This window comes from Erpetoichthys calabaricus, chromosome 8, assembly GCF_900747795.2.
Source record: "Erpetoichthys calabaricus chromosome 8, fErpCal1.3, whole genome shotgun sequence".
Lineage (NCBI taxonomy): Eukaryota > Metazoa > Chordata > Cladistia > Polypteriformes > Polypteridae > Erpetoichthys > Erpetoichthys calabaricus.
Genome location: NC_041401.2, coordinates 163300094 through 163325397, shown reverse-complemented (window position 1 = coordinate 163325397; position 25304 = coordinate 163300094). Strand labels below are relative to the sequence as shown.

General features: G+C 37.5%; 1 protein-coding gene across 1 annotated transcript in view; it reads left to right on the top strand.

Annotated features, from left to right (window-relative positions):
- Positions 1 to 11658: 11658 nt before the first annotated feature.
- The window catches only part of cdc42 (cell division cycle 42), a 63064-nt gene continuing 49418 nt past the window's right edge, over positions 11659 to 25304 (top strand). Inside the window, exon 1 of the mRNA XM_028807706.2 lies at positions 11659 to 11782. The gene's annotated coding sequence lies outside the window, so the exon portion shown is untranslated. The remainder of the gene's footprint in view (positions 11783 to 25304) is intronic.

Below are 25304 nucleotides of genomic sequence, written 5' to 3'. Positions count from 1 at the left end.
ATCACAATAATGAATTTGCTTTAACATACAGTATAAACATATAAACTGAGGAACTATGCAGCTAAAAAAAACAATGTAAAGGAAGACTGGGCACTCTGAGCAAATCTCGGGGATGTGCCACTCTTTAACTTAATGAAGCTGTTACCATTCATGTACGTCATTTCTACTGACCTACAAAACAAATCAACTTTATGTAGTGAGTTAATGATTTTAGTGGCTTTAGAGCAATCTAAAAAAATAAAGCTACCATTGTTAATCAGGTCCTTACATTATTAGCGATTTGTTTACTTTGTATAAAACCAGTTTCATCTATTGTAATATCTAATACAATCTATAATCACTTGGGGAAAATTAGGGCAATCATGTTATAATCATTATTTAGCAAAGAAATTGGGTGCCAATTGCCATTCAAGAGAGGGTCTTTGCTTTTAAAATTAAACTTATTCAGCTTAGCAGGTAGTCATATTTTCAGAATATTTTTGTCATACAGTTTTCTTAAAATGGGTGCTAATATCTTAACCATCGATCCGTCCATTATCCAACCCGCTATATCCTAACTACAGGGTCACTGGGGTCTGCTGGAGCCAATCCCAGCCAACACAGGGCGCAAGGCAGGAGACAAACCCCGGGCAGGGTGCCAGCCCACTGCAGTAATATCTTAACAAATAATTTATAAACCTCAGCTGTGAGTCTGTCTGTTCTAGGGGATTTATTGCTTTTTAAACTGTTTATCGCATCTGTGATTTCTTGTATAATAATATTAGCATCGCAAAGATCTTGGGCTGTGCCTCTCAGCTGCTTTGTGTTAGGAAGAGATGTAAAAATCTCTGAAATAGATTAATACATAAAAATTGAAAGTATATCAGTTGCTTTAAAATTTAGCACAAAATTTGCTATAGTCTTTGAACCATCAACAATAGTGCTCAGTTGCTGGATGGAGTTTTTTCTGCCTTGTTGACTTTCTGCCAGTGGAGTTCTGCTCACCTTCTCTGTAATCTGACAGAAGCTCTTTGACTTTGTGTTGAAATATTTCCTCTAATTGAAGTTGTTGATTATTAAGTTCTTCATTTTCCCGGTCAATTGAATTTAATTGAATTCGGTTTATTTTTGTATAGGTCTCTTCATTGAGTGCAGGCAAAGAACCCTGTGACAAGTTCACAGGTAGACACAAATGCAAATTACTAAATACATTACACAATGAATACACATATTTGTTCAAAAAGACAAGATATAAAGTGACACAAAACTGACCAACATAATGAGGCCCTAATAATATACTCTTTGAATTATAACTTGTAGACACTGGAGGAGAGAAAAACAAAATCTCAGTCAGCAACATCCTTGGAGACAATAAACATGACAAAGGTAGACACATTCACAGTCCTGAAGACCCTGGCCAACTGGCCACCTGCCTCTTGCTGGTCACTCTACAATAAAGTAAATGATAATTAAGAAGGCAGGTTCAGTTATGGGATGTACTCTAGACCACCAGAGGTAGTAGAGAATGAAGACAAAATTGAGGGCCATTATGACTAATGCTGCACATCCTCTCTCTCAGACACACTCACAGAGGATTTTCAGCCAACAAAGTTGTGTCAAGAAGCACAACTGAGCTCCTGTATACCAATAACAATGCACCTTTGTAATGCCTCACTGGGTTTGGAAGTGCTCTTTTTAACTTTAGACAAGTCAGAAGTTTTCTTTCATTTTAGTTATTTTGGTATTTGACAGAGAGGTTGTTGTTTGTCATTTTTAACTTTAGACAAGTCAGAAGTTTTCTTTCATTTTAGTTATTTCGGTATTTGACAGAGAGGTTGTTGTTTGTCATTAGTTAGCAGTGCATGCTGAGATACTGTGATTTAACAGTAGCAGGGTTAGTGTCAGCAGTAATGGTAATATAAAAGCAATATTATATTTGCTATCAACCAGCTGATATGTTCCAGGACCTAGCTGAACCTTATCTTGATCAGGTGCAGACCAAGAGTGGACCTTGTCTGTGAGAGGTGGCTGTCTTACCATGACCCAACCCACCTTGATATTGGGATTTTCTGTTGTATCTGTCTATAGGCTTTTGGTGTCATCCAGATACCATCAATTTAACTAATATGTGTATTAGGGACTCTGGGGCAAACTACCGAGACATGTAGTTGAAGCAGAAACCTTGACAACCTTTAAAAAGAATCTGGATGAGATATTGGGATAGCTTAGCTATTAGTTAAACACAAGGGCTTGATAGACTGAATGGTCTCCTCTCATTTGTCAGATTTCTTATGTGTAAAGGAGCAGACCTATACTAGATGAGACTCAAACATATGATTAAAGATTTTTAATGCTTTTATTGTTCTGAAGAAAACCAGTAAATGCAGACGGGACCAGCTGTGAAAAGCATAACTAGAAAAATGTTAAGAGCTTCTCGCGCAATTTAGCTCTTTCAATCATGCTGCTATGGATAAAAAGCTAGTGGACTCATGTATATGATGGACAAAAAAGTAGGGTGCTAGGAGACAGCAAGGGGGACTTAAACCTCTTAAGTTGCCCCTCACAATGCCACTGCAGGCTAACCTGTTTGCTTAATTATTTCCTGAAACTTTGTCATGTGGCTGGGTTAAGTAAAATTTTTTCCCAGTGCCCCATGATGCTTTCCAAGGCTAACATGATTTGTGTCACACATTCCTGAGCTATTCTGGGATAGATTGCCACAGCAATGGCTGACATGATCAATGAACAAATATAGTGTCATGGCAAGACTACATTAAATATTTTCTACTTTTCATTTCAGCATAAAATGAGAAAACAATGTTATTTTTAAATGCCTTGAAGTTCCCCTATTGAAATGTAAACTTATTGAAATTACATCCAGGAAAAGCTACTAGAAATTAACAAAGACTGCTAATCATAAAAATAACACTGATTCCATGCTTCATGGACTGTTAGTAGTGATAGAGGCTTGAGAGATTTAAAGAGAAAGATAAAGCACTCAGAGTATTGTGCTGTGCGGTTGTGATTTCATTTTTCAGAGTTGTGTGTGCATTTATATCCATGTAGGCCGGTCCCAAGGTGACCAGAATCAGGAAACTAGGGAAACTATGTAAAAAACATATGAAAATTGGAACTCAGTTGCTTGTGCTACCACATCTGAGACATCCAGGCTGCTGGTAAGAAGTGGATTACTGGCAAAAACAGGAGACTTATTATCCCAAAAGCAGTAATTCTAGTGAAAACATTGAAAGTGTGAACTTGACATCATGTCAGTCAAAAGAAAACTATCACCCAGGAATTATCAAAATGCAAGATATTGATTGTGGCATTATTCAAATTCAGACTCACTAAATCTGGAATGATGACTAAATTACCACCACCTATCAACTCTATCCACGGAACAATGACTCTATTCTACTCCTGCGGTAAGAAACAAGAGGCATGCATCAGATTCATAGTAGACAGCTGGGATGCCAGAAGGTTAATTGCCTTCCAACCAATATCATGTCAGCTAGCAGCCCTCACCATTGACGGTACCATCATGATCCATATCCTCTCCAACTACACACAAACCGAGACCAGTCACAACACAGACATAATGCACAAGCCATCTAGCATGGACTCAGCCATATGCCAATTCTCACTCCAGAACAATGTGCCATGAGGGTACCAGATTGTGGATCTGGTTACTGCTTCATCTCAGTTAAAGTGCAGCTATGCCTTTAATGGGTGAAGCACAAGGTACCATCCACAGCCAAGTTCAATTGATTGCATCTGTTGGACCCTATGCACCCTTTGAAACTGATTTGCAATGCTGGCCTCATTAGAAGATGTGGATGAAGAGGAGAAGTAGATATCTGAGACCATCCTAGAATTTGCCAAACCATTGTGCCCCATCATTCTCTGCCAAACACAGCCATGGATCTCAGATCAGAGACTAGACCTAATGGCTCAACAGAGGCAGGCAAATTAACCAACTAGGAATGATATCAGCAGCTAAATTGGGACATCTGTCAGATCCACTTATGACAACATAATAAAGATGGACAGTTACTTTGTGACATCACCAAGTGAATGCCTGCAGTGCTGGAGGGAATTTTCCTGAAAACTCTACAATAATGACCAATTGTAGGGACTGCCAGCAGCTCCACGACCTAACAATAACTGAGACTCCACTCAATACTGTTGAACCAATGATTGAGGAAGTGAAGACAGTCATTAGATCACTGGCAGCTGGATTAGACCAGGTCACCTCAGAAGCAACGATAGTTGGGGGAGGCATCCTGTTCCATTGACTCCATTCACTCTTCCAACTGCTCTGACACATGTGCCATCAGCATGGAAGAAAGCTATCATTGTGCCAATCCAGAAGAAAGGAAATAATAAGGAATGTGCACATTACTGTGACATCAGTTTTCTCTTAGTTATCAGCAAGGTGTTCGCGAAGGTCATTCAATCGAAGCTTCTGAAACATTGAGAACAGACCAGTCAGAGAAGAATAAGCAGGTTTCTAACCACAGCAGGTCCTCCAGGCATTGTACAATGGCTCAACCAGCTATGTGTGGATCCAAAATTAATTATCCAAAGAGTTTTCCATTCAGACTTTAGTTATCCAGGAGAAAGTGGCCTCCTCTCTGCTATTCAACATAGTGGTCGATGTGAATATGAGGAAGGTGATTGTGGGCAGGGGTGGAGTGCAATATAATAAGGATCACTTCCTGGTGGATCTGATGTTTGTTAATGACAGTGTCACAGAGGCCTTGGGCGTTCTCTGTAATATTGACCGTATTGTGCAGTTGTATGGTTAAACTAAACACAGCCAAGATCAAGGAAATAGCACTGTCCATCTTAAGGGAGAAAAAATTGAACAAATCCAAATCAAGTAACTGGGATCGCTAGTCTTGGAGAACAAACTACAGAAATCTACAGCAGGATCACAAGGGCCAATTCAGTATTCTCCTCACTTAAATGATGACTGTGGAAAAGAGAAAACATCACCATCAAAACCAAAATCTATCTCTTTCTTATGCTTATCCTGCCAGTTCTCCTCTGTGATGGATCAGAAACATGGTCCCTGCTCCAAATGGACCTGATCAGACTCGATGTATTCTAATTGTGATGCCTGCAGCAGATCCTGCATCTCTCACTCCATGATCATATTCCCAATGAAACGATCTGGTTAAGATGTGAGCAGCACCCAATAGTAGAAAAACAAATCCAACTATGGAAGCTGAGGTGGCTTGGTCATGTGAAGAACGGGCCCAGACTGTCTACTGCACAGACTCCTTTGGAGGCAATGCCTTACCTAGTGGAGAATCCAATGAATTGCATCCAAGAAAACATAAACCAAATAAGTGCTAGTGGATCTGAAGAGCCAGTGCCTTGACCTTGATCAGGCCAGGACAATTGCCATAGACCGTAAAGCACTGAAAGATGTTACAAGCAGAGTTTGAAATACTGTAGCATAAAAAGCAGTATACTGTTGTGTGGTTAACCCCCTCTTTCAGCTAGGGACCAAAGAAGAACAGGAGAAATATGCTGTATGTATATATATATATTGACAGAATTGGGGGCACTGTCGTCCCCTTGAACCCTCAGACCAATCGTCAGACACCAGATAAAAGTCCAATAATTATTTTTTATAATAATAAAGTGCACAAAGCACCCTCCACTCCACAATACTCCAATAATCAATAAACAATAATCACAATACACAATTTCTCCACTCCCAGCAGCTCAGTCACCCTTCCTCCCAACTTGGCTCACTGCTGGGATTTCCCTCAGTCCTTTTAAAGTCCTTGACCCAGAAATGTTTCTGTCCCTCAGTCCATGTGACTTTATAACACTTCCGGGTCGGGTGAAAACTCCTTTCCTTCAGACTGGAAGTACGTCATTTCCTCTGTCCCTGTGACTAGGACATACTTCTGGGTTATACGGAAAATATAAGTCCTTGAGCCTCCCTGAAGCGTCCCCTGGTGGCCCCCAGGTGATGTGACTCCATGATGCCCTGCTGGAATTCGGGGCCCCTCCATGTTGCAGGGATGGCGGCTTGGGGGTATTGGCCGGGATAAGCTGCCGGCCATGTTCCACAATATATATATAGATAGATAGATAGATAGATAGATAGATAGATAGATAGATAGATAGATAGATAGATAGATAGATAGATAGATAGATAGATAGATAGATAGATAGATAGATATTTCCATCCATTATCCAACCCACTACATCCTAACTACAGGGTGACGGGGGTCTGCTGGAGCCAATCCCAGCCAAAACTGGGCACAAGGCAGGAAACAAACCCCGGGCAGGGCGCCAGCCCACCACAGGGCACACACACCCACACACTAGGGACAATTTAGAATCACCTATGCACCTAACCTGCATGTCTTTGGACTGTGGGAGGAAACCAGAGAACCCAGAGGAAACCCACGCAGACACGGGGAGAACATGCAAACTCCATGCAGGGAGGACCTGGGAAGCGAACCCAGGTCTCCTAACTGCGAGGCAGCAGCGCTACCCACTGCGCCACCGTGCCGCCCTATATATATAGATGTCCTTCCATTTTGGCCTCCTGGCTGGGTAATATATATATATATGTATGTATATATATATATATATATATATATATATATAGGGTGAGTCAAAATTATGTTAACACTAATGGTACTGCTATGTATATACTTATATACAACTTTTGTGGACAATTTATGTGCTATAAATGGTACATGTGTTGAACATGATGGCCAACAGGTTGAGACACTCCTGTAAATCACCTTGCACATACGAAGTTTTGTCAATAAAGTGTTTCTGCTATTCAAATGTTAAAATAATTTTGACTCACCCTTGTGTATGTATATATATATATATATATATATATATATATATATATATATATATATATATATATATATACTGTATATACATATTTATATAAGCAAATTAATTCTCTGAAGGCACCTTCATAGTAATATGCGTGCAGTCAACAGCTCCAATTACATTTGGAAAATCGGATGTTGCAGCAAATTGTGCTTTCATGTTTGCCTGTTCAACTACAGTGTAGGGAAATCTATAATAATAAAAGGCAAAGCCCTCACTGACTGACTGACTGACTCACTCACTCACTCACTGACTGACTGACTCACTCATCACTAATTCTCCAACTTCCCGTGTAGGTGGAAGGCTGAAATTTGGCAGGCTCATTCCTTACAGCTTACTTACAAAAGTTAGGCAGGTTTCATTTCGAAATTCAAAGCGTAATGGTCATAACTGGAACATATTTTTTGTCCATACACTGTAATGGAGGAGGTGGAGTCACGTATCGCGTCATCACGCCTTCCACGTAATCACGTGAACTAAAAACAAGGAAGAGATTTACAGCACGAGTCACACGCGGGAACGAAGGTAAATGACGTTAATTTTTGACTGTCTTTTAATACTGTGTAAGCATACATATTAACACATGTGCAATTAAATGTGTGCATTTACGGGGTGATTTCTCAGGCTTAAAAGCTCACCTTTTATCAAACGCGGGAACAAAGGTAACTGACATTGTTCACTGTCTTTTAATACTGTGTAAGCATACATATTAACACATGTGCAATTAAACGTGTGCATTTACGGGGTGATTTCTCAGGCTTAAAAGCTCGCCTTTTACTAAAAAGGTAAATGCAAAACTATTTTCAATCAGTTTATTGAAACGCTCCCGTTAAGGATTGCAATAACATATTCGCGAGATAAAACAACGAAGTAGGGGGAAATGGAGGAAGAGCCGCAAACAGCGAAGAGCAAAAAAATTATTAAACAATTGAGAACGGAGCGAGTGAAGCATACAAGCATGTTCATAAGGGAAACAAAGCACGGTGTAAAACGTAAGTTTAAATTAAGTTTATAGAAACGCTCCCGCTGCGGATTGCAATAACATATTCGCCAGATAAAAGTTTAATGAGAAGACACGAGGTATAAACGAACCACACGCCGTGGCGCAACGTTAGGGGCAACAGTTTCAACCATTCTATGATCTGCTTCTCACAACTGAAAGACGGCACATGGCGGATGTTAGCCGACTTGCTGACCGCAACGTTAGGGGCTTCAACTATGGCGCTGATGCCACATCTCAGTGCCAACACTTTGCAGACTCTACTTAAAAGACACGCCCTCCTCACTGGACAGTTAAAAAGACCAATGAAACTAACGATGACATCAAGTATTACCCAATCAAAAGTAGGAAAGGAGGCATCTTCATAAAATGCGTGTGGGATGATTTGCATGACACGCAGCTTTAAAAAAAAAAATGATAAAAAAAATACGGGATAAATCCCGTCCAGTATTGATTCAAAACGGGACGCGCAATTTCATTCTCAAACGCGGCACGATTCCGTATTTTAAAGGACGGGTGGCAACCCTACAGTGCCAGGTAACCACCCATACAATCAGATTGTGATTCACACTAGGAATGCAATGAATGTAATTACCCCGATCTACATACAAGGCGAAAGTCTTGCAACATTCAAAGATGATGCTTTGGGATAATTAGTACTTATTAAGTACACCATGGAACATAAAAGAGCTTATGAAGCCTTGAACCGAAAAAAGCAAGATCTCAGAGATCGTAAAAAAAAAAAAGGAGGTAATGTCGTTTTACTCGCTGTAGGTTTTAGTCAAACATTACCAGTTATTCCACGAGGGAGACCAGCAGATGAACTCAACGCGTGTTTACAATCCATGCTTCTCCCACGGTCGGTTATATGTCGCGTGTTCTCGGGTAGGTACACCAAAAAATGTATACATTTAAGCATGTAATGGGCAAAGAAAAAATGAGGTATACCCGAAGGCACTGCAGTAGTACTCAATGTAACTTTACTTCTTAAATGTTAATGTTTTACTGTTTAATAATTTATACGCTTCTTATATATTGTTCAAATTCTTTTATCAAAATACCAGTGACAGCGCAATGCACGATAACATGGAGTGAATACACCATACGCATCTGCCCACGGCCGCCCTGGTGTGCGCAGATAGGAGTTGATTCTAAAATAAAATAAACATAAAAAGAGTAATACAATCATCACCCATAAAGCGGATAGCAGACGTGACGTATTATATGTGTACCAGATTTCAAGTCAATAGGTGAAACGGTTTGCAAGCTACAGGTGATTTAAAATCCTGGACAGACCAACGAAAAGCCACGGTAGCAAATTATAGAAGAAGATTTTACTGTTTAACAATTTATATTTATATGAAATGTGCTTCTTATATATTACTTCATATTCTCATATGATAATGATGTTAATGTTGTTTATATTGATTTCTATGTTATTGTAAGTGCATCTATGTGTGTATATGTATGTATGTATGTATGTATGTGTATATATATATATATATATATATATATATATATATATATATATATATAAAAAATATATATATATAAAATATATGTGTATATGTATATATAATATATCTGTATATGTGTCTATATGTGTGTGTATATGTGTATATGTATATATATATGACAGCAACACTCATAACAATAACAACACAATTACATTGACAATCATGTTACGTTATTTTTAAACTGTTTCCTTTACTTTTTCATAACCTCTTTAACACACTACTTCTCCGCTGCGAAGCGCGGGTATTTTGCTATATATAATATATGTGTATATGTATGTATATATATATATATATATATATATGACAGCAACACTCATAACAATGACATCACAATTACATTGACAATCATGTTACGTTATTTTTAAAATGTTTCCTTTACTTTTTCATAACCTCTTTAACAAACTACTTCTCCGCTGCGAAGCGTGGGTATTTTGCTAGTCTTATATATCTGGATGATGAATGGATGATACCATCCCATACAGCTAGCATAGTGTGACTCACTGATGACTGAGAAAGGCCTGATCAGTCAGCCAGTTCATGTTGAAAAGCTCCTGTGGCTAAAAACCTGAGGGAGGACAGAACTTGCAAAGGAACAGGTAGAGCACAATTCCTCAATATCTGACTTTGTAAAGCCAGTGCCAGTTCAGCACACAGCTCCAAGAGGATAGCTCTTGGAAATCGAAATCGACTCAGATGCCAGTCATCATTACGGGACAAGAAATCAGTATGATCTCTAAATACACACTCTATTCTAATTTTTCCATTTACAATGTCTTCTAACAACGCTAAAGCAGCCATGGTAGTTGGAATAGTTTGGCCATGCACCATTATATTGTTACAGATTGATTACAATCAAGTGCCTTAAATATGTAAACAATATGCAATATGCAAATGCATCATGGATGCAAATCTAAAAAAGAAAGGGGAACCACGCAGAAACAACACTGATTTGACCCTGGGTGCTGCCCGTTTACAAAATCAAGCAGAAACATGCGTATGCATGGTCTGAGGCTGCCATGAAAATGTGCGTAGCGTTACGGCAAGTTTAGTTTTTATACATCTCAACATGAGTGTGGAAATGGGCGTACACAACATTACTGTGTGCAGGCACCATTTATACATGAGGCACATGATGATTACAAGTGAACAAGCAAACCTTTTTTGTCTGGAGCTGCAGATGTACTGGTCTCTTGGCTGTTTTCCTTCAATGGAGTGACACTGCAAACGCCATTCCAGGTCTAGATATCAGCTTTGCAACTCTCCCTCTTTGAGACACTAGTACACGAACGAGGACTTTCAAGTCTTAATGCTGAATGAGCTTGTCCACATTGTGAGTCTTAATTTTGGCATGCATCACCCCCCATACCCTCCATTGCTACATGTTCATTGCCCATGCCCTTTTACCACCAGCTCTGCTGCACAAGCCTCACCTGGAGTCAGTGACAACTCTATAACACTTTTTCCTCGATCCATGAACTGGACGTTCCACCAGTGCCTGCGTACCCAGGCCAATGGGCCTTATCAGATTGAGAAGCGGTGGTTGTACTGCAGAGGTAGCAGTCTCTCGGCTGTCTTCCCTGATATTTGCCTTTAGACTCTCCAGCAACTTGTCCAAAGTGCCAAGCAGGTCCATTGTGGTCTTCTGAGCACTTTCTAAAATGAACAAGTAGGTCTGCTTCTAGCGCTGAGTTGTAGAATGGATTTATTTGTTCCTTATGTGGCTCTTTTACATGGATCCTTTTCCTTAAAGGGACTGCTTGCCGTTGCCACACTAGATACAGTTCTGTTTGTGACCTTGCAGACTTGAAGTTTTCATAAGCACCCCTGCTGCTTGTGATGGAATATCAACTCATGGTAATGGTGACTCATCCCTTGCTGGTGCAACTTCTTAATGTCGTTAAAAAAGCATAAATCAGAAACAGCAGCAAAAGAAAGAAAAAAAACCCGTGCGTTATTAGTGTAATTTAAATAGGAATCAAAAATCACGTTTCAGTTCTTTTAACAGTACTAAATGAATCCGTGATGCGACCTACATTAACCTACATTATTAATACAATTTAATGACTCTGTATTTTTTATCCGTTTGTGTTTAAAACGTGTCTTGGGATGTGTTGTTTTTATTTTTGTGAATTTTCAATGGATGTGCAACATTATATCCCTTTCTGTGAACATAAATTAATTTGTTAAAATTTACTTCTCATTAATTTATGTATTTAATACCAGCACAGAACATATAAACGATACTTCCTGTGAGTTGAGCTCCTTTTAACTCCGCCTCAGGTCTTCCGGTAGATGACGTAAGCGTGCGTCGCTTGCGTGCGGACGTGCCCCTTTGGAAGTGAGGGAGAAACCCCTTGCTCTGAGCTGCCAACGCCCGGCGCAGAGACACAAACAGCGGCGAGTTACGGTAAGAACTATATGCGGAAAACGGTGGCTAAAGAACGCTTCGAAGGAACGGTGAACTTGTGATTATTTTGGAAAACTAACGGTGTGTCGTCTGTGGGTTTTGTTGTTTCTCCGCGCTAACATTAGATTAATATTGACGAAAATGTCTTCCTTACAAGCACCCAGTAATAGAGGGGGTTAAATGCCAGGAGGCTGAGCATCGGGTTTGCCGCCGGGTCTCCCGGTCATCGGTCACCTGGCAAGGCTACGGTGTGTGTTGAGGTTTTAGGTTGAGGGCATTTGTCCCTTTTGTCAGTGTGGTAAGAGGCCGATGTGTCAGTAACGAAATGGCGAGAGATGAGGAGGATGAGAGATGAGGAGGGAGGAAGTGGTGTAGGAAGCAGATTAAAGCCGCGCTAAATCATGTAGAATTGTCCGTTTCATATATAGTTAAGAATTAAAGCTACTCTGTTTAGTAATATCGAAAGAACTGGATCCGGTGAACCTAGAGGAGGAAGCGAGTTTAAAAGTAAGCACCGGAAGGGAGTGTGGCATAGTCTGTAAATGTAGGGCTCGGTCAGAGAAGCTTGGGGCGACTATCGAAACGCCCAGAGAAACCCTTAATCATCGGGGCTAAGAACAAAACTGTAAGTGAGCTTTCCAGCAAATGACCGATCCATCCTAACAAGTCCATTAAATGTTTTGCTGTGCGATGTCGACCGCTGTCATCGAGCAGAATTGCTGGCCCAGCAGTTTGGTATCCTCCCACCCCCATTGCTGCCTTAAGCTGATGCGCTGAAATGTGATGAATAGAGTCGATCTAGCCACCAAAGATGCGGCCAGGCGACATGTGTAACCTTTATGCTAGTGACCCCTTTATGTGCAATTTTAATTTTCATATCTGTGTCGTACCTGTTAGTGTCCTGCCTCTGTGATTAACTTGGTCGTCAAAATTAGCCTAGCAAGACGACATTTCATTTTTGTGGCTAGTTTGATTAGCAACCCTTTCTTTTTGTTTAGGCTACATATACAATAAGAAATGTTAATGCTGTTCATTACAGCATAATTGTATACATCGAAATCACTCACTCATTTTACTATTGTATCATTATTACAAGGCGCAATCGTTAGTAACTGTATAAAATCACAGTTATAAAGTTAAACTAAAAACATTTTTGTTTAGTTCTATGTTAATAATGTTGTTAAGTATTCATGCTGTTTTATTGTGCTACATATAACATTAGACATTTTTCTGTCACTTGCATTTTTAAATGATGCATATGAACTGTAGAGCAAATTGACTGAATACAGTAGAGTGCTTGATTATTATATTACCTAATACAGAAGAAACTAGTCCAGTTCATGTTGCTCAAGTTTCAAATGTTAATAATTTTGTACAGATAAGTTTTCCATTACTGCCTTATTTAAATTCCAACATCAACTGCTTTGGGAAAATCTGAAATTTAAATAAGGCCATCAAACAAGAATTCAGGTATGTTGAGCATTCACTAGAAAAGTAAACCATTTTTAAATTTCGTTCTCATTGTTTTTAGGAATGAAGTTTCACTTTATATTACTTTAATATGTGAACTTACTGTAGTTTATGCCATTGTAGAAGTCTGTATTTTTAGATTTTGGGAATGGCAGTATTTTTGATACTTTTATTTTTTAAAACAACTTTATAGGTTTATAATTCTTATAGAGTAGATCACTGTGTGAAATAGTTTTGGTAAATCTATTTTAGAAATCCATTTTTATTTAGGTCAAGAAGCTTTAATTGTGTTTAGTCTCGTACAAAGGCAATATTGTTTCTACAAGTGGATAGTTGTCAGCAGTCACTATAGACTGTTGTTTTGTTACGGCTGATAGGATTTTATGAGATATTAAAGGATTTCTTAATATTTAAAAAGAGACTGATTTTCAGTTACACTGTAAACAATGTACATTTTTGTTCAGTAATATTCATTTCATATTTGATGCCTTTGGGGAAAAAATGAGTATTGACAACCATTTTAAATGCTGTTATTACAGCTAAGGGTAATTGGTGTCCCAGGAGTAATAAGTGCTTAGCAGGTATTTTTGCTGGGTATGACACCAAATTGTTACATCTCATATCCTGTAGTTTGACTTAATATTAGTTTAAAATTCAGTTTATTTTTAGTAAACATTTTAAATTGTCACTGAAAACTTATGTTCTGGTTATTTTTTTTTATATCTTATACTGCTTGTGCATTAGCCAAATTCTTTTATTATTCTACTTTGTCATATATAAAATAACATGTATAACATGTTTTGTTTCATTTTATTTATTTTCATCAGATAACAGGAAGGTTTTACTTGAAGATTCTTTAAGTTTTAGACTAAGACAGTGTTTGTTTAAGTTAGTGTAATTTAAACAGTTACATCTGAATTTTAGATTTGTAATGTGATTTTTAGTTGTCGAGAAGTTCTTCAATTTATAGAGAAATCAGATGTGCATTTCTTTCCTCTTGTTTTTTAAATCTGTTATCAATCAAACCTCAGCTTCCAACCACAAAAAATCATAGTCTAGCTAATAATTGCATTTGCAACTGGGAGTAGGAAATTGAAGTGTGTAAAGAATAAGAAATGATAGACACCTGGAAGCTGGGAAATAAATATACTATGCGCTGCCATGTTTATTGTTTCTGATGCAGAGACGTTGTAAAATTTTGAATATTATTAATTCACGTGCTTTGCCATTCATTTGTTTTAAAGTCAATGTGACCTGGAATGTTTGAAACAAAGAAATAATCAGCAGCATCTTTCAATAATTTAATTGTTCTTTAAAAGTATTGTTTCAAGTGCTAGACTAATTGTTTTCACAAGTATATACTACATTCGAGGGAAATCATTTAATGTGGTTAGTTTGTTTTCAGTTCGATTTTATACAGTCAAAAAGGAAGGCTTATCTCTTATCTTCTGTGTTTAATTGCATTGGTCGTAAACCTTTTCTCTGGTCAGCAGATTGTCGAATTTAAACTGTTTTCTGTCGGAGTCATTCTTGTTCTGATAGAGGTCTTAAACCGAACAGAATGGAATGGTGCCCTTTTTTTTTTTTTAAGAATTCTATTACCTTCATATCACCTAGAATTTGTAAAGTACTTATTTCTTCCAGGGTTTTACAAGCAACTAATGTTTGGCTTTCTCATTATTCATGCTTGAAACACCATTCATGCTGTTGACTTTCGTACATTTGTTGTGTGGTTAGTGTCCTTTGATTTGGATAGCTTGGATGAAATTTGTGCTATTTTATATAGAAAAAGATACACAACAGTACTGGTGGCACCTTCTGAGTTGCTCTTGTTTATATCCTTTGTAAAGTTTATTTTAAGTGACCATTAGATGCTTGCTTGATGTGCCCATGACAGGTCTAAGACGATGGTGGAAGCAGCTTTAAGAGGTTGTAAAGCTTAAGCAAGTGCACATGTAGGAGCCTTACTTTTTGCTTTTAAATTTTTTTTTTTTTTTTTAAACGGATGATATGTTTTGAGTTGCTTTAGAGGAAAAAAAGACAAATGTTTTTGTATCCGGTCTGCTTGTGTCTGCCCGTTTCAAGTACTTTCATGTATCAAGTAAGATTACAGGTGATTTCATACCACTGGTTTCTGAATTGAAATGATTTTTTTTTTTTTTAATGGCACGACAAATGTTTTGTTAATAATATAGTGTTAAAACAAGGAGATAGTTGTGCAGTGTCTTGATGGGTGTTTTTATCTCTTCACATGCTTGTTTATATAGTTTTAATAGTAAACCTGTCTTTTAAATAAGAGTTTCACAAGGGGACATGCAACACCTTGAAGGAACAAAATTGAAAAAAGTTCATCTGTCTGTGTTAGAGTAAAGAAATAGTTTGTACTGTTTTTTTTTTTTTTTTGCTTCTGGATGAAAACATGTTTATGTGGTTAACTCTGAGCTGTGTCAAGTTGCCGGTTCTGTCCTAACTTTCCAGAGCAGTCCAGCTTAGTTAGTGAGTTCCTGTGCCAAGTTTTATTTTATTTATCTAAGCTTGCTTAGACTTTGTGGTATACTGATGATTTCCATGATATCATTGCAAATGTAAGTATTAGTCAACCAGGTTGGGTATAATGTTTAGAAGATTGCTGTATCAATGATTCAACAATTTTTTGTAGCAATAACATAGTCTATAGAATTTCACAAGTCTAAAGCTTTCAGAATTGTGCCAGGCGTGTACTGGTCCCCAGACTATATTGATCTGTCCAGTCAACTTATGCCTAGAACAGATTATCTTCTTATAGGCATTTCATCAGTATGTAATATCTGTATCTTTATAACTTTATATATTTAGAGAGAAATGAGAAAAGGCCAGTTTTGTAGGTAGCAGTTAACTATTGTAATATAAAATCCTTCATATTGCTATAGTCTATACATTAAATGTGACATCATTTTTAGACATCTGTTGAGGTCCTTGAAGTTTTAGTGAGTAAAGTGCCAATGCCTTTATTACTGCTTCAAAAGAACTAGTATATGACTATTGTAGCAGTCATACCTTCTGCACTTCAGAATAAGTAATCCACCTGAAGCTAACCATATTTGGGTCCGGCTAATACTTGAATGGGAGACCATCTGGAAAAAAGCTTCAGTTACTGCTGGAAGAAGTGTACCCTGTGATCCGTGTGTGGTTCAAAGTGTTCTAGTGCAGTGACGGGGTCACGGTGCTGTAAAAATTGTTGCCATCCTTCGAATGAGATGTAAAACCGGGGTCCTTACTCTATATGGTCATTAAAGATCCTTTGGTATCTTTTGAAAAGAGTAGGGTGTTTCTTGATGACCTGCCTAAATTGCCCACCATGGTTTTGTCCATTCTGGCTCTTCATTATCCTTTGTTTTTAACTGGCTAACTATGCCTTTCACCCCTTTACTACCTAATAGCTAGTGTGTTTTCAAATAATGGATAGTATAACACATTTATGTGGCTCACTCCATTTTCTTATTTACAGATTTAAAGTTTCCCTCATTTTGTAAAGTTTTAAAATCTTTATGGTAATGCTAGGTTTCACTCTGCAAATCTAGCTTCCATATCTTTGCTTTTTCACTGATAGTGTTGAGTGTTTCTTTAAAAAAAAAAAAAAAATCTTAAAATATTTACCATTTTAAACAAATTCAAAACAGAAAATGTCAGAAGCTGATAGTTTTTTGTTCTTCTTTAGAAATATTTCATTGAAAAAGGCAGATTTAACATAAATTTTAAGGCAACTTGAGCAAGGCAAGGTGTTTAATGTTAGGGTTTTTTGCTTGCTGTCGAAATAGGTTTTGGTCTTTATTATGCTTCAATCTAGCGCTTTCTGAACATTTTCCGTGGTAACACCAACCTGCCCCCCAAATTAGCAGATACAAGGAAACTGGATACAAAAACAACACTCCAGCATCATAGGCCTGTGTTTTTTATATTTTAGAAGGTGAGTATTGGGGGATGTTGGGTTGGGCTATGCTTGTCAATTCTTTAGAACAGATTTTTTTAATGGAAGATTTTCTATATTTAGTGACTCGTACAGGTGTATGACTGATGAGTTTAAGAAATGTCTTTGTTATGTCAAATGTGAGATGAGTTAACTTGCATTTTCATGTTTTTATATAGCATCATTTCAGGCTTTCTTTTTGTAAATGGCTTTAACCACTTTAAAGAGTCTTTTGAAAGTTAGCAATGCTCATTTAGCCATTTCAGCTCACACACAGTTAACACACGTTTAGCTTTGTCCCATTTGTTCTTTATTAATGTGTGTCTCTGTCATCAGCTGGCTGTGTATTGTGTGTTTTTTTTGGGGGGTTTCTTTTTTGCATGCAGAAAGTCCCTTTTCTGTGAAGGGCTACACCATCTAGATTGCATTTATTTAAAGTCTGTAGTCTTCACCTGCTTATTTAAAGCAACTGTGCGTGACTCATAAGCACTTCATGCTTTGCAGGTACACTGTGAAAAAAGTAAAAATATTAATTATGAGAAATGTAGACTAGCACATACGTACAAATATATTTAGAGTACCTGAAATATTTAGAATATGTTTGAAACATATTCAAATGTAATAGTTTTGATGTAGGAATGTTCATGTCTTAATTTTGGTGTAATTTTACCACCCTGTTGCAGATTTATTTGCTTTATACTGATAATTGAAGTTGAAACTTAAGAACAAATTAGAGCTTTGCATTAATCGCACTCAGTTTTTTAAACCTATATACATTGTGATAAAATGTCACTCTTGGAGCAGTACTGCACATAGCTAACCAGTAAACCTATATATTTTTGGCAATGTCATTTGAGTCAGCTTCTCAGTTATTGGTACCCCTGGTACAGATGAGTAACAAAGGTTGTACGAAAATCACCTTTTGGTTAATTACCTTAAGCTCACACTGAAAAAAAGAGAGAAGTCTAACCTTTAACTGAAGCAAATTTATCTTGAGAAAAAAAAATCCTCATCAAGAAATGAATTTTAACAAAACCAAATGTGCTGCGATTATTGGCACCCCTGCATTTAATATTTTGTTTATATTTTTTTGCTAATAAAACATCACTGAGTCTTTTCTATAACATAAGGTTGGAGAATATAAAGTGGGGAATCTAATACCACTCCTTTTTACAGAATCTTACTGGGTCATTCACAATGTACCAGTACCAGAAAACCACGTAAAAGATTCAAAATGGTACAATTTCAGAAGCAATTGTCAGCTTTCTTCTGTATTGAGTACTGAGAAAAGCGCTATATAAATGTAATAAATTCTTCTTCTATTTTCTTCTTCTTCTTCTTCTGTTTTCTTCTATTTTCTTCACTCAACACTACAGTTGTGGGAAAATATCAATTTTCATAGAGTTCATGAAACAAAATAAAATGCTTTGATGCTATTAGAACTTTCAAAGGGGTCAATTTATTGCTTTGAGGTGTTTGTAAGACATCAAGTGGACCCACCACCCCTTATTACTTGGATGTGATCAGAGCTTCATTGGTATGTAGAGGGAAGTGGTATGTAGTGTGGCGCAGTGGCATGGTGTACCAGACAGAAGATCAATTGGGTAGTGCACCAGAGAGACTTAAATAAGGAGGGAGGGTGTGGTGGGGGTTGGGGTTATCCGTTACTTGCTTTGAAACTGTTTTGGTACCAGAACTGAGGTCCAAAAGCTAGTGTGTATACCAAATTCAAAATTCTAATATTAATCTAACACTAGTCCTAGGTCCTGCCTTCTACACCCTCCTCTTCAGTTCACCCCAGGTTTTCTGTTGGATTTAGGTCTGGGGACTGATAGAGCCAAGGCAGAAGCTTAAATTTTTGTTCCTTTAATCATTTTTGTGTTGACTTGGACGTATGTTTTAGATCATCCAGATTTAAATTTAAAATCTCCTGGTATAATATCATGTACCCCAACAAGGTTCTCAGGACCTGAAAGAAAAACAGCCCTAGAATGTCAGAGCATCCACCATACCTGACAGTGGGAATCAGGTTCTTTTTGGTATAGCAATTCTTCTTTTTACACCAAACCCACCTTGAGTTTTTGTTGCCAAGAAGCAGAGTTTTCATTTAGTCTGATCATAGAACACATTTCCAGTCAAAGTTCCAGTTCTGTTTAACAAACTAAAAGCACTTAAATTTGTGGTTAAATAACTAGAAAAGCTTTTTTTTCTGGCAAGGAGGTGCTGTCTGATGGTAGCTTTGGAGACTTGGAGATCCCAAGATTCTGCTTTTTTCTGTATTTCTCCAACAGTAATCCTTTGGATTTTTTTACCTTTCTTATCATCCTACCATTTTCAACCAGAATGAATGCTTTTTTAATTGTCTTTCCCTGACTTATGAAGGTCAAAATCTTTTCTCCCATTTGAGTTTGTTTGTTCTCTTTCTTTCCCATGTTGATGAATGAATAAGGAGTTTTGGCTTCTGCTCCACCTCATATTTATATCCCAGTGAAACAGGGAGTCATTGGGTTACTGCTTGAAAGTTTCAACACACTTGATCAACTTAACAAAGTAAGACATATTGTTTGTAAGAATTTCTAGGTGCAATAATCGTGTCACATGTGGTTTTGTTAAAAAATATTTCTTGATGATGGATTACGTTTTCACAAAATACAATCACTTCAAATGAAGTTTGGATTTCTCTCATTCTTTTTCGGTGCGAGATTAACATAATTCAAGAAAAAATTTTAAAACAACCGTTTTCACTCATCTTTACCAGGGGTGCCAATAATTATGGATGACACTGTGTGTGTGTGTGTGTGTGTGTGTATGTATGTGTGTATGAATACCTATATATCTATATATCTCTCTCAGGGAGCTTTTTGTTTGTGTTTATTGATAATTTCTTTTTATCATGATGTTGGGTGCAGCATCATCCTTAACTTTAGGTATCCTGCACTCTAAGGCTTTTAAGATGAAGCTTAAAAAAATCTTCCATCACTGCTGTATTTGTTCTCTTACACCGCTTTTGACAGTAACTTCCTTAATGTTGTGCTTACCAAAAGCCAAATATGTTCATTTTTTTAGACAAGAAAAAGTGTTATGTGTAACAGAAACATGTAAATACTAAAACATCAACATTAAAAAAGTAGGAAAGATATGTTTAGTGTCTACTGTTGTACTGATGCAGATTTAGTACATGTTCTTCTTGTTAAATGTTGTTAAACAGTCACTAACACACAGCCCTGTGTCACAGTTGGCAAAGTAGAAACGTGTTTCTTTGCATACTTAAAATATTTTTTACTACTACTTGCGCTTGAGAGGAGTAAAATGTCAGTGCCTAGTACCTAGTGGCATGGATCGTGGACTATCTTAAAGACAGACCTCAGTATGTGCGTCTTGGGAACTGCACGTCTGACATTGTGGTCAGCAACACAGGAGCGCCACAGGGGACTGTACTTTCTCCGGTCCTGTTCAGCCTATATACATCGGACTTCCAATACAACTCGGAGTCCTGCCATGTGCAAAAGTTCGCTGATGACACTGCTATCGTGGGCTGCATCAGGAATGGGCTGGAGGAGGAGTATAGGGACCTAATCAATGACTTTGTTAAATGGTGCGACTCAAACCACCTACACCTGAACACCAGCAAAACCAAAGAGCTGGTGGTGGATTTTAGGAGGCCCAGACCCCTCATGGACCCAGTGATCATCAAAGGTGACTGTGTGCAGATGGTGCAGACCTATAAATATCTGGGAGTGCAGCTGGATGATAAATTAGACTGGACTGCCAATACTGATGCGCTGTGCAAGAAAGGACAGAGCCGGTTATACTACCTTAGAAGGCTGGCGTCCTTCAACATCTGCAATAAGATGCTGCAGATGTTCTATCAGACAGTTGTGGCGAGCGCCCTCTTCTACGCAGTGGTGTGCTGGGGAGGCAGCATTAAGAAGAAAGACGCCTCACGTCTGAACAAACTGGTGAGGAAGGCAAGCTCTATTGTTGGCATGGAGCTGGACAGTTTAAAATCTGTGGCAGAGTGAAGGGCGCTCAGCAGGCTCCTATCAATTATGGAGAATCCACTGCATCCACTTAATAGTATCATCTCCAGACAGAAGAGCAGCTTCAGCGACAGACTGCTGTCAGTGTCCTGCTCCACTGACAGATTGAGGAGATCGTTCCTCCCCCAAACTATGCGACTGTTTAATTCCATCCGGGGGGGTAAACGTTAACATTTAACATTATACATAGTTATTGTCTGTTTTTCACCTGCATTATTATCATTGTTTAATATTATTTATTGTATCAGTATGCTGCTGCTGAAGAATGTGAATTTCCCATTGGGATAAATAAAGTATCTATCTATCGATCGATCGACATTGCCCATTGGGTTATTGTAGGCTACCACAGCTTTCAGGCTTAGTGACTTACTTATTTCCCCTTACATAAACATTGACTGTTGAAGCATTGTGGGCAGTACTTTGGAGCCTAATGTCTTTATCATCCTTCTACCTGATTGCAGTCATATTATCTTTTTGCCCCACTGAAACTTCACACCCACACACGACTGAATTCACCAGGCATATCTTAGCGGTTTGATCATACAGTGCTGTATGCATTAGTTTCACTATCTGTGTCAATATCTGATGACCAGTTCATTGTTACCATTTTCGCTTGATTCAACTAATCACTCAGTTTGAGTTTCTTCTAAAACTGCCTTTTTTGTGTGGTTGAAGGTTCTTCCCCATTCATGACTATTGATGAGTTACCATAAAGTGGAAAAGGACATAGAACTATTCATGATTTTTTTTGCAGCATGGTGTTGTTTTATCCGCTAAATGACAGCAGAGTACTACCCTGAGAGATTTTCAGGTTTGACACTATACAATTATACAATTTAACCGGAGAGACACTCGTGCTTAACCTTTTTTACTCATATATAGAATTCTGACCCAAGACATTTTTGATTAACTGCTTCTTAATTACTAATCCCTCACTTAACTTGAAAATCAGTTTGTCACATGATGTTTGTGTGTCTTTTACACCATGTTCTGCGTAATTTTCATTTGTTTCCTAATAGTATGATAATTCTTGTCTGTTTTTGCAAGTGACATGCAAAAGTTCATAAAATGTATGTACTTTTAAAGGTTGCTAGTATTTCTTTCTTCTATGTATATGAATTCCAAGTAAACACACACATAACTTTAGTATTCTACCTTAAATGAATATTTAGTTGCATAAATTAAAATCAGCAAGCAAATAGTTCAGTCTGCCAGTTCCCCTTCAGTTTGATATAAAAGTCCCCATATTCTTTAACATTGGTCAGACTGGCTACCCAGAATTATTTGAGACTTCACCTTCTTTTGGTTCTGTGGTGCCTAGAACATTACAGGTATGCAGTGTGGATAGAGTTTTGGATTACTTTGGAAAGGCTGAATCATGGTTCTGTACTTCTTTGCTGCACTGATCATTTTGTAATTGTGTTCTCTTGCCCTTATTGATGCATTTTTGTTTAGCTGCTTTATCTTTATGTTCCTTCATTCATAATCTTTTACCTGTGATTTATTTTCAAAGCCTTTTTGAAACTTTAAAATTTCAATCTAGAATTTAAAATGGCATGGTATGTCAAGTATCCAAAAAAAAAAAAATGCTTGTCATACACGGTCACAATCTGTTCCTCCCTTTAGCAATGTAGGGCCATCATCCCGCTAGTGTAATTGAATATTTACAGTGATGTGTATTTATTGCTTGATCTCGCAGAAACTATCAGTAGTGCTGGACGTTTACACAAAAGAAGCTTGCATTTTGCCTTTCTCCAGAAAACTTCAGACAAAAATACAGGCTTTGACACGTTTTTTGTCACTGGGCTCTAGTTTAAGTTGGTAAGAACCTTCATATCAATGCAACGCTGCAGAAGAGTGCTTAAATTTGATTAATTCTAGTTTAACACTTTACAGCTCACAGACAATTCAGGAGTTCACAACATACTCTGTTAAAGTTGCTCTAGTATGGTGCAGGATATGCTTGCTCATGTAAATTTAGGAGATGTAAGCAAGGTGGGAATTGCACAGTCTGCATTCTCTGAATGTTTTGACTGCTTTCATGTGCTTATACTTGCATACTGTCAGTGACAATGCAACAGCTGAGTTGGGATGCTATACTCATTCTGGCATCAGCTATTATAATATGCAGCTTTGAATCAGGGATCCTTTCTTTTGAACCCGTTTTGTTTGGCATTATAGAGAAGCGATAACTGTTGCTTCCAATGTGTGTGTTTTTTTTTTTTTTGCTTTTTATAGCAAATATGAAAGTCCTACAGAAAATGGCACAGTAAGTGAACTTGTAGAAAGCTGAATACAAATGTTAAAGTTTTGCCATTCCAAGGTACAAAATCCGCTTTGTGTAATCTATTAATTTAAGACTGTTTAGTTCACTTGTTTCTTTATTTTTTCCTTCAAGTCAACTGGTTTCATATGCTGCCTAAAAGCAAAATAGATGAGGACAAATGATATCTCCAGAAACAGATATGAGGTTGAAGGTTTGGGCAGTCCAAAAAATATCTTGTATGATGTTGGGTTTTTCTCAATTTTTACAAAACATAGACAAACCACTGAAAGTAAAATAGTGGAAAGGTTGTTTTATTTAGTCAAAACGTACACAAAACAAACACCTGTTAGTATTTAACATTTTTGAGCATCAGCAAGGAATTAGGCACACTTCACATTGTTTGTATGTAACTGTAATATACATAACGAAACCCAAGTAAAATTGGGTGCTCATGCATGTTAAACTTTTTTTTTTTTATTATTTTTATTTTTTCAGATATGCTATTTTTTAATTCTAGAGATTAGAAGATGTACTATTCACATACATACTTTAAATTTAGGTAGTGTGACCCATTGCATGTACTATATGTTACACTGTGACAATCTTTAAACATTTCTGACTTATTTATGTATTTACGTTTATTCAAGTTATCTTGCAAAAGAAATCAGTAATTTATGTTTGAGTATCAGGAAATTACAAAGTTAACAAATAACACAGTACATAATTTTACAGTAAAGCACTAGAAGCATAGGCTATTGTTCATTCCAATTCTAAATGAAAACTTGAAAAAATGCAGTTAGTGGACAATAGGGTGTATAGACTTGATATGTTGCTGCATGGGAAGCCATTTTAGAGTAGCTGATAAAAAAAATTACTGAAAACTAAAGTGAGTTTCTCTTATACTCAATCCCACGTTCTAGTTATAGTGATAATGTAGTACAGGTCACCTGAATAATTGTTTTCATTATTTTTAGGTAATGCGAGTCAAACTGGTAGTCAAATAAAGCACAGACTGCATGCTAAACTTCTGGTTAGCTGAGGTGGCCAAACTGAGTATTGTTAAAGCTGAACATAGTGATTTTAAAACTTGTATTAACAAAAGCATTTTTATATTGTATTTAATGAGAAAGCTACAGTGGCATGTAAAAGTGTTGGCATCCTTGCTTAAAATCCCTATTATTGTGAATAATTAAGTGAGCAGAAGATGAACTGATCACCAAAAGGTACAAGGTTAAAGATGACACATTTCTTTTCAGCATTTTATGCAAGATTAGTATTTTGCTTTTGTTTTGTTCAACTGTACAGTGAAAAAAGGAAAGGAGCACCATGCAAAAGTTGTATTTGAGGTCTCAGACCTTCATTCGCTTGTTAGGGTTATGGCTTGTTCAGTCATCATTAGTAAACCCCATATGATGCAAATTGGAAAGCTGTATACATTTTCTTATTCCTCAAACCTTGTACCAACAATCAGCAGCCATGAGCTCCTCTAAGCAGCTGCCTAGCATTCTGGAAAATAAAAATTGATGCTCACAAAGCAGGAGAATGCTACAAAAAATAGCAAAGCATCTTCAGGTAGCTGTTTTCCTCCGTTTGTAATGTTATTAAGAAATGGCAGTTAACAGGAGCAGTGGAAGTCAAGTTGAGATCTGGAAGTCCAAGAAATTATGCTGACAGAAGTGCTTGTTGGATTGCTCGAGAGGCAAATAAAAACCTCCATTTGACTGCAAAAGACCTTCAGGAGGATTTATCAGATTTTGGAGTGGTGGTGCACTGTTCTACTGTGCAGCGACACCTGAACAA